The sequence below is a fragment of the Nannospalax galili genome, unplaced genomic scaffold (genome assembly GCF_000622305.1).
Source record: "Nannospalax galili isolate Female #2095 unplaced genomic scaffold, S.galili_v1.0 scaffold1688, whole genome shotgun sequence".
Taxonomy (NCBI): Eukaryota; Metazoa; Chordata; class Mammalia; order Rodentia; family Spalacidae; genus Nannospalax; species Nannospalax galili.
Genome location: NW_008358621.1, coordinates 73,024 through 85,350, shown reverse-complemented (window position 1 = coordinate 85,350; position 12,327 = coordinate 73,024). Strand labels below are relative to the sequence as shown.

At 51.3% G+C, this 12,327-nt stretch overlaps 1 long non-coding RNA gene across 1 annotated transcript; it reads right to left on the bottom strand.

Annotated features, from left to right (window-relative positions):
• Positions 1-4,789: 4,789 nt before the first annotated feature.
• Positions 4,790-8,001, bottom strand: LOC103724701. Its single transcript, XR_606830.1, has 3 exons — positions 7,479-8,001; positions 6,981-7,180; positions 4,790-5,302 (listed from the first exon to the last, which is right to left on the bottom strand). It is a non-coding gene; the product is annotated as an uncharacterized LOC103724701 (long non-coding RNA).
• Positions 8,002-12,327: the final 4,326 nt, after the last annotated feature.

Genomic DNA, 12,327 nt, shown 5'->3' with positions numbered 1-12,327 from the left:
AGAGAGACAGAGACAGAGAGACAGAGACAGAGAGAGACAGAGAGAAGGGGGAGGGGCAGGGGGAGGAGATGGCTTAGTGTAAAGTGCTTGCTATGCCCGAATGGGGACCTGAGTTCCATCCCATGCCCCCTAGAGGACATGCCCCTTCATTGTAGAGGCACCTGGCTGGTTTCCTGCCTGAATGTGGAAGGTTTGAGATAACACCAGCTTACTTGTGTCTATTTAGGGGAGCACACAGACAGGCCAGAACTGAAGGAACAGCCTACCCACCTACATGAGATCCCATGAGGCCCTGGTATGTGGCAACAGGAAACAAGAGGGGATACCCACTTCTTTTGTGCCAAAAGAGGCCAATGAAGCCCAGGTGTCAGAAAGGGACACCCAGAGGCTCATGGACCAATAAGCTGGACACTCAGTGAAATTTGATCAGAGGTGGGCTGGCACAACAGAAAGAAACTCATGACTCCATGACCAGGCCCAACTTTGATCTAAGGCTTTGTGAGTTCCAAGCTCATATCTAATGACTGAGCCTGGAGATTCTCAGCCCCTACAGCTCGCCTCTGGCCCAGATCCTGTCAGTATTGCTGGGACAAAGAGCCCCACCATCCTGGGCTTTCCTGTCCTCCACTGGAAGGTGTCTTGTTAAGACCTCATCCAGGGAGCAGAGCAGGCTGCAGTGCTTAGATTCTGTATCTAGAGCATCATCTTCCAGTTGAGGAGAACGAGCCACATCAAGTGGGCATGGACTGCTCTCTTTTGAGGGATTCCCAGTGAGGCTTAACTCAGTGTTAAGTCACCCTGAATGTGGACATTCTATGGGCTGGGGTCCCAGGCTGAATAAAAAGGAGAAAGTGAGCTGAACACAGGGTTCATCTCTCTCCGCTTCCTGACTGCAGATGCAGCATGACCAGCTGCCTCACACTCCCGCCACCATGCCTTCCCCACCATGATGGACTGTACCTTTGAACTGTGAGCCAAGATAAATCCTTCCTGCCTTAAGTTGCTTTTATGAGGTGTTTTGTCACAACAATGAGACAAGGAGTTAATGAACAGGCCATCCATCTGTTGCCCACACTTGCACCATGGCAGACTTCCCAGAGCTCAGTGGACATGACACCTTTAGGGCACATGGCCAGGTTACTTAGCCACCACTAGGGGATGGTGTGCAGCCTCATCCAGATCCCCAACTTGAGGCTCAGAAAAAGATGGGCACTTTGGGGAGTGATTATATATGACAGTCACTCCTTGTGTAGGCAGAGCATCCCAGGGACTTCCACAGAGACCCAGCTATGCAGCCAACATTTAGGCAGGAAGCCTGCGTGCTGGGTGAAGCTTGGGGGTTCCCCTCGCTCCCTCCTTACTAAAATAGGGAGGTGATCTTCAAGCCCTTTTCAGGGAGTCTAGTGCCTGGAGCCACTGGGTCTCAGTCAAGGACACACTGACACACTGCCATGCCACCGTGGCCCATAAGGCTATGCAGCTGAAAAGTACCCTCACATCCAGTGTGACAGCTCCATGTTTGTGGTGATGCTGCTGGGAGCTCATGTTAAAGTACAGCATACAGTTCATGATCCCAGACATAGAAATAAATGTCCATCACCCACATAGGCGTTTACTTGGGAACGTCCTTCACCCTTAAAGGGTGACTCTCACTGACATCCAGGGATGGCCTGCTCCACCCAGTGTGCATGCGCACAGCCCACCTGCCCAGTGCCACCCTGCTCAAAACACCCAAAAGTAAAGGGGTACAAACTGCCATGGTGGGAAACTGGCTTCTGTGATTTTTAAAACAAGCTGGGTTATCTTGGCCTGGGTCTGTTTATTAACAGAAAGCTGAACCTGCCCCCTGTTTGCACTTGGCAAAGCGGAGGGCTGGCAGGTGTCGCACAAGCTGGCTGATACCCCAGGCCTATTCTCCCGAACTGTGATACGGATGCTGTCTGACCCTTGCTCTCTTCCTCCACAAGGTGGGAGGAGGAAGAGGCCCCCTCCCACCTTCAGAGAGGGGGCACTTTAATGCCTGCTGTGTAAGAACTACTTTGCTTCTTTCTTTTAAGAAAGGATGTCACGTAGCCCAGGCTGGCCTCTAAGTCACAAGGTAGCCAAGAACAACCTTGAATTTCTGGTTCTGGAATGCTGGGATTGATTCCAAGTGTGTGCCACCATACCCGGTTCATGAGGTACTGGGGCTGGAGGCCAGGGCTTGGAGCATGCTAAGCAAGCACTGCCTGGGCCCTAGATGTATGGATGTGGCTCTCATGGCTGCTCTTGCTCCTGAAACCTAGGTTCAGTTCCCAGCACCAACATGGCGGCTAACAACCATCTTTAACTCCTTCCAAGTGATCTGACACCCTCTTCTGACCTCCACAGGCATTGCATGATATGGGTTCACTTATACACATGCAGGCAAGACACTCATTTTATAAAATAAAATAAATAAATAAATTTATAAATAAACAAATGCTTCTGGTCCTGGAGAAGTGAAGACTCAGAGGCTGACAGTAGGTGGAGGAAAGACACATGTGGGGAGCATTGTCCGTGTCAATCGAACCTCCAAACAGTCCTGCACTAATGCACCAATGAACCCCCACTCCGTACAGGGGCGGGATCCATGCTCAGGAGCCCCTTCCAGACCTCAGTCCGCCTGAGGTAGCAACCACTCTGAAAAAAAAAAAAAAAAAAAAGGAGGGAGGGGAAGAGCTGATGCCAAAGCCTAGCCTGGGCTGATTATTCATCCTTCAAGGAAGAGTGGTAACAAACCCACTTTACAGACAAGAAAACAGAGGCACAGAGCTGTAAAAACACTTGCCTAAGAGTGCTGGGCAAGCAGGCTGCAGAGCCAGGGAAGGTGGACCCCACAATATGCCAGATGCATGTGTAGTCCCCTCTAGCACCCCACGCCCTCTAGCTCTCCTGCTGTCTGCTTTACACCTCCTTCCCACAGAGGCCCAGAGAAGACAAGGCACCCATCTGATCTCACACAGCAATGCAGTGGCCCAGTTGACTTGAGGCCTCTGGTCCTAGCCATCTCTGGGAGATGGTTCAATGGGTAAAATGTTTGCTGTGCAAGTTTGGGGATCTGAGTTAGAATCCTCAGCACCCACAGAAAAAGTCAGATGCACCTATAATCCCAGCATAGGGGAGGTGGAGACAGGGGGCTCCTGGGACACACACACACATACACACACACACACACACACACACACACACACGCATGCACGCACGCACGCGCACACCAAAAGTTAACACCCAGAACCCGTGTCTACATGTTTGCTTGACAATTTCCTTTCTCATTTGAACTTCTCCAGGCTTACAAGGTGGCCCATCTACTCCCTATGATGTGGACAAGAAAACAGAGAGCCTAGGACACCTGCTCCCAGCAGCTCAGCATCCTCCCCTCTCCTGAACACAGATGATCCCCAGGGTTGCAGGGGCTCCAGCTCTCTGCTCCCTGCCCCATGACAACATACGGATGCCAGATCTCCTCATTCCCTACTGGCTTCTTCATCCTAATTTATGAACAGCCAAAGCTGAGATAAACAGGCTGGGCATTGTGGGAGGAAGAGGGAAGTGAGGAGGCGGAGCGGAAATACTAATTGTTCCACACCGAAGATGGTTTCAATTCCTTGCTGTAGGGGAGGCTGTGTTTAATTAACTCTGCTCTTGTGCTGGGGATAGGGCCTGATTGAAAATGAGCCATGGGGTCTCTGCAGCACAGCAAACCAGCCCTGGTCCCTGGGACATCTGGCCTGGCGCTCCTGAGCAGGGAGGCCCTGAGGCCTGGGGTCCCTGGTGCCCTTGCATGTGTGGACCTGCAGGAGGTCAGGCTCGATGACAGCCCCTTTCTTCCAGGCCTTTCCAGTCTGCCCGCACCTGTCCCTGACTCTTGCTGGTATTGTTAGGTAATAAGAAGCTAGAGAGTTCCCCAGGTTCACTTACATAAGGGCATTTGTGGATCAGGTACCCCAGAAGCAGGGGTCATGGCTGGGCCTGAGAGAGACAGTGAAAGGGCCAAGCCCAGTGCTCTGGTGACGCCGGCCCATGTGGGACCAGGCTGCCCCCTGGACCTGCCCAACCTCCTCCTTTTCTACCCTGCTCCTCTCCCACCTCCCTGTCTTGGGGAGCCCCATACAACACCTCTCAACTAGCTTCCTGTTTAGAATCTCTGAGCAGCAATGTGAGTGTGCACCATGGCAGTCAGGGCTGCTCTGTGCAGTGGGGTGGTGGAGACAGTAGAAGCCAAGCTGCCCTGCTCTCCAGAAATTAAAACAGGAGTGATGTGGGACCGGCTGGGAGTGTGTTATGTGCATCTCATCTGGACCACTATGTGTGCAAGATGGCTGCCATATGTTCTGGGTGTGTCTCTCTGACTCTGCCTATGTGTGAGCCTCATTTTCTTTGATTGTCAAACTACTCAACGCATTAAACTCTGGATCATGAAGTTCAGGGTTCTCACGCCAGCAGGCATATGGCACTGCTGTGTGTCTCCAGGCAAGTGCCCCTCCCTCTCTGATCAAGCCTCTATAGAAGAACCAACTTGAAGATGCTTTAAAAAGTTCTCCCATCTCAGACCCCAGGCCTGGTCCCTCTGTGGGGCAAATGCCACCCAGACCTCTGTGGGGAGGGGATGTAGGAGGGGCCGCATTATTTTTAGTTGTTGATTGGGGGCCTGTGGCAGCGGGTGACCCCAGCTTTTCAGAAGCTGCGCCAACTACTTAATCAGACCTCTCTAGGCTGGGCTGATTAATAGAAGCTACTGCTTTTGAAAAAAAGAAAGAAGGAAGGGAAATGCTCTGTAGATCAGCTGTTTATTTAACTTTTCCTGGCATTTAATGACTGCGAGGCTTGGGAGAGGGGGAGAGATGGAAAATTAATTTGAGCCGTGCCAGAAAAGCCAGTCAGGGAAATAATGAAGTTCCCAAGTCTCTGGGAACAGGGAGACGGGGAGAAGCTGTAGGGGGCTCGCGATGGATCTGCTGTCGCCCTCGGAGCCTCCAGGCAAAGAAGAGGAGGAGGCCACTGCACATGGAAAACCCCAGCTTTTCCCTGTGATCGTAAGATGGAGGAATTTGGGACTGCAGGGAAAGCATCCTCTGCACAAGCTCCAGGACTAAGTTCGGATCCAGCACCCAAGCAAAATCCAGCAGTGCACGCCTGCAATCCCATGCTGACCCGAATGCGCACCTGCAACCCGCGCTGACCGGCAGTGAGCGCCTGCAATCCCGTGCTGACCAGGAGGAGCCAGAAGACCCTGGAGCTCACAGCCCCCAGAATAGCCACAACGGTGAGCTCCGGGCTCAGCCTGTCTCAAAAAATAAGAAGAGCAGTTGAGGAAGACACCTGACGGCGACCTCCGGCCTCCACATGCACGTGCATGCATACACACAGACACACAGACACCACACACACAACATGGAAGGAGAAAGAGGCGAGGACCAACCCAGAATTTGCAGATAATAACTGATCGTGCACTCGCACTCATGGACTCAAACAGCAGCATATCATGAACACACGCATACACACATACACACATGAACACACTCAGATATGCACACACATACACACGTACACTCACACACAGTGAACACATACAGCTGCACACAGAGACATGAACAAATGCATGTACAAACACGTATACACATATATACAGAAACAGACACACAATGTACACACATGTGTAACATGCACACACATAGATGTGGACACATGCAAACACACAAATACACAAATATGTATGCCAATGCAAGCTCTCATGTGCACACAGATGCACCCATAAGTATATATACATATATATATACATGCATGCACATATGCCATGCACATAAACAAGTACATGTATCCACATGAGTACATGCCCATGCGTATACACAGGCACACATGCATAATCACACATACCCAGGTATATAGGCATGGAGGCACATACACACATATGCATAGATATAAGAACAAATACATGTGTTCACATACACAAACTTGTGCACACAGGAATGTACACATATGGACATGCATACACACACTTGCAAGCATGTATAAACATTTGTATGCGCATATACAGCTGTGCACACACAAGCACAAATATACATCACACACAACCGGGCACACACACCCTCATGTAAGCAGACATCTATGTACACCTGTGCATATGGCCAGACATGCACACAGAGATACAGTCACACAAGCGCATCTGCACACACATAAACACATACAGACTTGCATACATGTGCACTCACATACATGTACACATGCACAGAAGTGCATGCACAAATGTGCATACCTGCACACAGATGGATGGACACTCATATGTACAAACGGGCACATATCATACACGCACACACAAATATGCACACACACTCAAATAAGCACACATATGCATACAAGTGGACTCACACCATACACAGAGAAGCACATACATGTACATATGTGCACACATGCCCATATGCTCATATCTACACCCTTATGCACACATTCACCCTCACATGTTTATGAACACAGACTACACAAAAACTTGCATACACAATAGTACCCATGTATGCAGTCACACAGGCATGCATGCATGCACATGCTCACCCACTCATACACACAAAGATGCACACACAAACATACATGCACACAAAACATTCACATGCAAAGATATGCACTTATACACATGTGTAGAAATGACATGTGCTCATGCAGACACACATACCTATGCACATGCACACACACCTGCTATTATACCCATACATGAGCCCACACATATGCATACATGCACATGACTGTAAACCTCACAAGTTCACACACAGCCCACACATATGCACAAATACACTCGTGCACACCCACAACACCCCTGCAGGCACACACACACTTGTGCACATATGCACAGACACATGCGTGCACACACGTGTGTGAACATATGCACAAATGCACTTGTGCACACCCAAGCTGGCATGCACACATACCTATGTAGGCATACACACATTCATAAGCACACATATGCCTACCCACACACGTGTACAATGGTGGCATCAGGGACAAGAAGACCAGGGTGAAGCACAACTTGGAGGAGGAAGAACCATAAGGACCCGTGTCTCTGGTTTCTCTTCGTACAGCTCTGACGCTAGGACCAGCGCAGGCAGGAAGGTGATGGTCACACAGGCTCAGGTCTCAGACCTGCAGCTTCCACCCCACCTCAGCCTCTGTCCTGTAAAGTCAGGATATACGGGCCTTGGCTGTAACCAACCCTGGGATGGGGGCAATTTCAGGGACATCCTCAGATGATCCTCATTTGTGTATGTTGGATCACCTGCCATTCTGGAGTCGGTCATCGACGTAGCCAGGAGGATGGACTGTGGTGACCAGCAGACATGGGCAGGTAACCTCCTTGCCAGGGTTGGACCATGGAAAGTGCATGCCTCTGCCTGAGCCAGCGCTCCCCACTGGGTCAGTGTCCACGCGGCCCTCCCTCCCGGTGCCTCCCAGTCCAGTGCAGATGCCCTCACCTCCGGCCACCTGCTGCCTGGCTCCAGGGTGGAGATGCTGGCCCTCCACACAGCTGTTTACTTTTTGCTTTGTCAGTTGGATACTGACCCTGCCCCGTTTTTCCTGGTGTCTCACTTAAATCCTTCCTGCTTTTGTGGTGGGGTTCTATGGGAAATCACGAGCTTTCCCAGAACAGTCTTCCTCCTGAGCTCTTCTCAGACTTCTTCTCTCATAGAGTCAATACCTCACTTCAGGACACAGCACACACAAGCTGATGCAATGGCTTTTTCCAGAAGAGCGAGGATCCAGCCCACAACAGCCCCCAGGCTGATGCGTTCTTAGGAGAGGCCCTGAGGCCAGTGCCTGGAAAACTCAGTGGTACCTCCTGCTCTCAGCGAGCCACCTCCCAGCACCCCCTCCCCTTCAGCAGCCTGTGGGGGCTGAAAATGGATGGATGGGAGACGGTCATCTTCTTCTCCTGCCCCCGGCATCAGCACCGTGTCCCATCCCCCTCCTGGCTCCTGGGGGCTATGGAACTCTTCTGAGGAGTTGGCCCAGTTCCTGGCTCTTACCACTCTTGGGAAATCAGCTCCTTGCATATGGAGCCAGGATGCCGATGGAGAAGAGCCGGCTCCCCACGCAGAGCAGCTGGGAGGATGCTTTCCCTCTGATGACTCTCCCAAGCCTGTGGCTCTGGTGTCCTCATCTGACCCATGGTAAATGCCTTATTTCTAAGATGAAAGACCAAGGTGGAGGGGTACCCTAAGGAGGTAGAACAGCTGCTCAAGGACATGGGGTCAGAAAGTCAAGAAGGTCACCAGGAGGCTGTGGGGAGAGCTCAGCCTGTAAAGCACTTGTCTTGTAGGCAGGAAGACCAGATTGGACTTCCAACACTCACATGAACTGAACATGCTAGCACAAGCTTGTAATCCCAACGCTGGTGAGGAAGAGACAGGAGGGTCCCTGGAGCTCGCTGGTCACCAACCCAGCCTAATCAGCCAGCACCAGGTCCCAGTGAAAGACCCTGTCTCAGAAAACGAGTTGAGGGGCACCTGAGGAAAGATAGCTCAGTTCATCTTCTGGCCTCCACATGACCCCCTAAACACATACAAATTCACCAGTTCCCAAAGGCATCCACAAGATGAGACAAACCTGGATCCCTCCCAGCACCAGAGACCCAGGGCGTGGTGATAGCAGCTTCTCCGGGTCCTACTGTTATGACAAAATAGCTGAAGCTGGACCCTTTATAAAGAATAGAAATGAATGTTCTCATAGTCCAGGAAGCTGAGGACTGCTTCCAACACAGAATTTTATGTCCAGGTCTTCATAGGGAAGGGGACAATCGAGCCCTCATGTGGCAGAGGGACGGGTAAGGCTAAATGCTGTGTGAAGCCTCTTCTGTGTTACAAGGGTTTGAGCCTCTTCCACAGAAGTCCCCTCATGCCAAATCACCTTGAAATCCTGCCTCATAGGGAAGTTAACTTGGAGGGGACACATTCCAACCCCGCTGTGTTCCCTCGAAGCAGGCTTGGTGACTTCTTCCTACACAGTGGGCTTTGTTGGCTGAGCATCACTCAGATGGATTTAACCCTATTGTGGTTGACTCTGCTTTGAGCACTGTCCCCAGCCACTGGAGTCAACCTTCAGAGAGTGGAGCCTGACTATGGAAGTAGGTCACTGAGGGCCTTTGAAGGTGACACCTGCTTTTGGTCCCGCACTCTCACTGCCTCCTGTCTGCAGCCTTTTCACCCCTGGCACCTTGGACAGAGCCACGCCATCTCAACGTGGCAAACTGAAATCCACCTTTCCTTCCTTGTTTCTGTCAAGTATTTTGTTACAGCAATTGAAAAAAGAAAAAAAAAAAAAAACACTAATCAAGTTCCCTTTCTTCTTTAGGGAGTTTGCACTACGGAGTCCCTGGGCCAGCCTTTGGCCCCTTGAGATATGGATGATTCTGTTAAGAAACGTTGAACCTGAACAAATGCTCTCCACATCATTCATTCGCTCTATTAATGTTTGTTGAGCCCCTACTATGTACTTGGTACTGGGGATGGAGCAGCACTGTGACTGATCCCCACCCCAGCAAGCAACTAGGCCAGGCCAGTGATGAGCTATAGTAATGCTTAGCTGGGTGGTCAGGACAGCATACCTGCTGTCTCTGATAGCAACAAGAGATGGAGTGTGGTGGTTTAAATGAAAAATGCCTCCCATAGGCTTGTGTATCTGAACACTTAGTCCCCAGTTGGTGGTGCTGTCTGGAGAAGAGGTTCTGGAACCTTGTGGAGGTGTAGCCTTGCAGGAGGGAGCACCTGGGGGTGGGCTTTGAGAGTTTACAATCTCACCTTTCCAGTTTTCTGCATGAGGTTAAAGATGTGATCCTTCAGCTTTCTGCTCTGGCCACCCCACCCACTGCCTGCCTCCCCCACCATTACGGCTGCTCCCTCTGGAACCATTAAGCCAAATAAACTCCTTCCATAAGTGGATTTTGGTCATGGTGTTTTATCACAGTGACAAAAAGTAAAAAAAAAAAAAATGCAGGAGCCATGCAGAAATCTGGGGAGACCGTGCCACAGATAGGGTAGGGGCAGAAAGACCCACACCTCACGGCAGGAACAGATCCGTCATCCCAGCCCAGCAAGAACAAGGAGGTCCCTGCAGATGAGGGGAAAAGAGCAAGAGGTTAGACAGCAGAACATGAACTGGGCCTGCAACATGGTTCCGTCGGTAAAGGAGCTTGCCCTCAAGTCTAACAACATGAGTTCAAGCCCCAGGATGCACATGGTGGAAAGAGAGAGCCAAAGTTCACAAGTTATCCTCTGATCTCCACATGTGTGCAGAACATGTGTGCATCTTAAAGCGTGAAAGCCTGAGATCATCGGGTTGAGCTGGGCAGGTGGCTTCACTGCACCCAGTGAAGACCTTGGATCTTCTGTGTGCAATGAAGCAATCTGCTGACAGGAAGTGTCCCTGGAGCCTGGCCACCTAGTGGTTCTGTAACAGCTGTCTTTGGGGGAGAGCTTCAAGGCTGGTGGACCAACAAGTGACCCCCAAATTCAAGTGGAGTCCATAAATTCAGGGATAATGAGAACAGAGAGGGTTGGGGTGGTACCAAGATGCATCAGGCCCCCACGTATGTGAGGCCCTTCCCGAGTCATCTTCCCTGCTGGGCCTGGGCTGGTGAGACAGCTATCCAGGGCTTACAGAAAATCTGAGGTACAGGGAAGGATGATCTTCACAGTACGTGGGGCTGGAGGGGCATGGAGAGGGAAAAATGACAGGGTGCTGCCAGGGGAGGCAGGTGGCACAGCTGGACTCCTCAGGAGGAGCAGGACATGGTGGCACTTTGCTATGCCACCTGCCCACTTGGCACAGCTGGTGCTGGGCTGGAGCCCGCCTCTTCTGGAGGAAGACATTCCAACAGCTTCTGCAGGAGAGTCCCAGACAAGTGAGGGACTTGGCTCCAAGAGGCAAGTCAGAGCATATCCTTACAGTCACCCAGCCTCAGTATTCGAACCCAGATCCCCTGGCACCAAGCCTCTGATGCTTCACACAGCAGCTGTGTGACTACAGAGAGCTCTCTGCTCCCCAGCCAGCTCCTGGCAGGGGCTTTCACCTGCAAAGTTGACTTTGGGCTCAGGAAACAAACCAGTGTCCACATCCATCAAAGCAAAGTCCCCTTCTTTGAAGGAAGGCCATCGTCACTGAAGGGTTGGCATTTGGAAAGAGGGACCAGTTATGGTGGCACCCAAGCACTGACACTCCAAACTCACTGGCAGTGGATGAGCCACAGATATTTCAGGCCAGGGCCCCTCCCAGCAGCTGTCACTCATAGCACACAGGTAGCGCCCACTCTGTTAGAACCTAGGGAGGCTCTTGCAAAAGGGTGTTAGGCCTCAGTCCAGGGAGAGTGTGTTCACAGAGGAAGCTGGGGGATCTTCAGACAGCATCCTACTCCAGCCCTCCTGCTTGCAAATGGGAAAACTGAGGAAGGTCCAACATCACACAGATGAAGTTCAGGGGCAATCTGGATGAGAACCCCCTTTGGCTGACTCCTGTCCAGACAAGGGTCTCTCCCAACAGCATCAAATTACTCCATATGCCTCTGGAGTCGGGCAGACTGGCTGGTACTGGTCTGTAGGAAGATTGGCTGGGCTTGTTGCACACCTGCAGTCCAGAGGCCGCAGCAGGCCCAGACGTTCAAGAAGTTGAAGGTCAGACCGAGCAACATGGTGAGACACTGTCTCAAAATTTTTTAAAGGGCTAGGGAGATAACTCATTTGGTTAAGTGCTTATATGAGGACCATAATTCGATCCCCAGAACCCACATAAAAAGAATCTGGGTGTGGTGGCCTGCATCTGTAGCCCCAGCACTGGGAAGGCAGACACGTGAATCCCTGGGGCACTCGAGCCAGCCTAGCAAATCGTTGAGCCTCAGTTCAGTGAGAGATCCTGTCTCAAAAAACAAGGTGAACAGCGCCTGGAAGAACAACACATAAGCCTGACCTATACACATAGACACAAGTATCCACACCAATACACACACACACAGTTGTGTACACATGCGCACACATATCCACATGAGCAGGCATACACATGCCCACATATAAAAGGGATTCTGGAAACTCTCCATCAGCTTCTTTCTAACGGCGTCTGTGCCACAGGCTGTTGGGTGACTCTAGCATAGAGTAGGTGCCCAGTGCCACCCCAGGATACCTGCCCTACCATTTGCTCCCACAAGACCCACAAACTGGGGCTAGAGAGATGGCTCAGTGGTTAAGAACACTGGTTGTTCTTGCAGAAGACCTGGGTTCGAATCCCAGCACCCCCATGGCAGCTAAGAACTGTCTGTAACTCCAGTTCCAGGGGATC